This window comes from Sus scrofa, unplaced genomic scaffold (assembly GCF_000003025.6).
Source record: "Sus scrofa isolate TJ Tabasco breed Duroc unplaced genomic scaffold, Sscrofa11.1 Contig2015, whole genome shotgun sequence".
Classification (NCBI taxonomy): domain Eukaryota; kingdom Metazoa; phylum Chordata; class Mammalia; order Artiodactyla; family Suidae; genus Sus; species Sus scrofa.
Window position 1 is genome coordinate 1 of NW_018085003.1, and position 3,422 is coordinate 3,422.

At 48.1% G+C, this 3,422-nt stretch overlaps 1 pseudogene; it reads left to right on the forward strand.

Annotated features, from left to right (window-relative positions):
* The first annotated feature begins 1,542 nt into the window (after positions 1-1,542).
* On the forward strand, positions 1,543-2,196 carry LOC110258407 (annotated as a pseudogene).
* Positions 2,197-3,422: the final 1,226 nt, after the last annotated feature.

The following is a 3,422-nucleotide window of genomic DNA, read 5'->3' on the forward strand; positions in this document are numbered from 1 at the left end:
AAATGGAAGGGAAGAGATACACTGCCTGTGTTAGAGATAAATAGGGGGGGGGTCTTCCTTCTTCATGCACTTTTTGAGCACTCATGCCCTTCTGCAAAATAAAGAGCCTTGTCAAGATCTCCCTGTGTTCGTGTGTCTCACTTTCCAACACTGACGATCCAAGCCAAGGTCACCTTTCCCCAACACTCTGAACCGAGAAAAATTGTGCTGGTGAAATTTTGCTAGTGAATTAGAATTAATTCAAATGCTGAATTATTCAGCTCTGAAGAATAAGGGAGACCCACTACAACTAGCAAGTAAATACTGCATGACCAGAGGCCGATAATCTAGTACTCCAACACCCATGGTAATTGTAAACTGTTGAAAGGAGAAACTAAGAAAAAAAAAAAGAGTTGAACTGTTTCAAGGGTAACTTTGGTTAGCTAAACTCAGAAGCAAGGACACATTTGATCCACCATACTGTCCTCAGAAACTTGTTCAGATCATTTCATATCTGAATTAGACTACCAGATTAATAATGGAAAGCCTAAAGGCAAAAGAGCGCCCATGCAGGCAACCACCTATGGGTTTATGTATGCTCGCAAGTACTTAAACGGGAATTAAAGGAAACCCCACCCTGAACTGGCCAAGATTGGCTTCTTGTTTGGGGCACTCCCAAACTGATTTTTTTTATGGACTGTTTTCAAGCCAATGGTCTTCTGGGTCTCTAGCAGTAGGGTCTGCCAGAAACAACAGTGGTAAAAAATTTTTCTCTTTCTAAATTAATTAGCAGGGAAAAATATGTTTAGGGCTACCTCCTTGGATCCTTTGAATTGGAAAAACTTCTAAATTGTTAAAATTGAGAGAGCTCTCATCTTAAACTATTGTACCGATTTTTGTTGGTATGCAGAAGCCCCCAAATGCTTTAAAACTCCAAAATAACCTCATTAAAAGATTTATTGCAGAAGGCTAATTAAAGATTAATGATAAAAATGTACCTATAACTTTAACTATTGCTCCCCTCTAAACCTTATTTAAATAGTCATTCTAAAATAATCTTTTGTCTGAATTGCCTTCCCCATCTGAAAACACTAGTACTTGTTACAATGGGACCATCTGAAGTTACAGGCTAGCCTCTTCAGATCAAATGTGAACCAAGGGCCATAGTTAAAAGTGAGGCAGTTATAGGGATGGAGTAGGATAATTACACAGGTAGTTATAGGAATCCCAATAAGTCCCATAGATAGAGAGGGAAACCTAGGAAATTTGAGAGCTTTTTGGAAAGCATCAAATGCCTATGTGAAAGTGACCATCTCTTTAAAATATAAATTTCAGGAAGGTAAAACAGAGCAATAGGTAATTTGGAGCTTGACTTAGGTACAAATAGAGATCTTAAATGTCTTCTCCATAAATATTAGTAAAAAGGATTTAGTGATCTGGGCAGGTGATCTGGATTTGTCCCATCTACCAGAAACCCAATTTGAATCCAACCCTTTTTGTTATTGATGGGTTTTATATTATTGTACCTCATTCATGGCTGAAATTTGGGGATGGAAATGATAGGGTGTCTCAAGTCAGCAACTGCAGGACCTGGAGGCCACGTTCCAGAGGAACCACTACCCGGACATGAGTATGTGCATGCAGGAGGAGATCGCTGTGTGGACCAACCTCACTGAGCCACACGTGCAGGTCTGGTTCAAGAACTGGTGAGCCAAGTGGCACAAGTGCGAGGGTAACCAGCTGCTGGACCTGTGCAAGGGCGGCTATGTGCCCCGGTTCAGCGGCCTCTGAGGATGTGTACGCCGCTGGCTACTCCTACAACAACTGGGCCACCAAGAGTCTGGCGCCAGCGCCACTCTCCATCAAGAGCTCCACATTCTTCAACTCCATGAGCCCGCTGTCGTCACAGTCCATGTTCTCCGCCCCCAGCTCCATCTCCTCCATGACCATGCCCTCAAGCATGGGCCCGGTGCATGCCCAGCATGCCCAACTCGGGCCTCAATATCAACAACCTCTCCGGTCCTCACTTAACACCACCATGTCACCGGGCGCCTGCCCTTATGGCACACCCGCCTTGCTGTACAGCGTCTACCCCGGACACATGCAACTCAAGCCTAGACAGCCTACAGCTCAAGTCCAAGCAGCACTCCTCGTGAGGCTACAGGCAGCCTGCAGGGACCGGCCTCAGGCCTCAAAGCATGCCACTACAACAGCTGACCTCCCAGTAGGGCCAAGAGGACCGGTGGTGGGCCCGGCACCCCTGGGGCGGGCGCTGAGGACCTGGCGCCTCCACGGCCCCTTGCTCCCACTCCCCACCTCCCCACCTCTGCTTGTTTTGTGTTTGCTTTCCTGGACCCCACTCAGCCCTCCAAAACAAGATAAAACGAAGCAAAAAGACGTCAGAGAAAAGTGCTGGAGAAAAACAAAAACGGATGAGCTGCAAGTTTCCTCGGGATGGTGCGGTGGTTCGTGTTCGCTCCCTCCCAGCAGGACGGGCTGCTCCGCGGAGGGGATGCGCGCGGGAGGAGCGGGCCGGGACCGGTAGCTCGGAGGGAGCGCTCCCATAACCCGCGTTCCCGCCGAGCTGGACCCGGACTGAGCGGCCACGCCTGAGAACTGGAGCGCCACGGAGCCGGGGCAAGCCTGCCCCTGGCAGGGTGCGAACCTAAAGGCCCCCTCTGAGCTGGGCGCGGCCGAGCATACCTTAGCTCCATCCAGATCCAGGTTGGACCTGGCGTTGGGCCGGGGATCAAGGTACCCATCCCAGGGTCCGGGACTCGCAGTAGACCAGCACTAACGGCCCGGCGCGTCTGGCCTATTTTAAGGCCACAGAGCTGCAGCTGGAGGTGTGGACAAGGATGGAGGGTGGGAAAGATTCGTCTCTGAGCCTCCAGCCCCCGAGCTTCGCCGCCGGCTCAGGTCCTCCACTTGGCTTCCTGGCTAGGAGGTGGCCTCCTGTCCCAGCGAAGAGCCCCTTCCTCACCGGCCGCTGTGCGAAAGTCCAGCCTGGAGAGCTTGGGGGCGCTGCCAGGGCCCCACGCCCGCCTACACTGCATACCCGCTCTCAGACATATACAGCCTCTCTGTGTATGTCGCACTGACTGTATAGAATCATAAATCTATAATTTATATCGACTAGTTCATGTACACCTATTAAAACCATAATACGAGCATGCTTAAAAAAAAAGAGAAATTAGAGGTGTCTGTATCTGTTTGTGTTTGTATACCTCTGTGTTGTAGATGTTTGTTATTCCCAAAGTTAATTTGTAAAAGCTTTATTTATTGAATTGGATTATAGGAAATTAAGCATTTATATTAATACTCAGAATATAAAAGAAACTGGCCGGAATGAATTTTGGGGTCACATAATCTGGCAAATATGCAGTGTTGAATTAATATCAGGTATTAAAGATGTTATCTCTTTGGTTTAGTTATTATAGGCA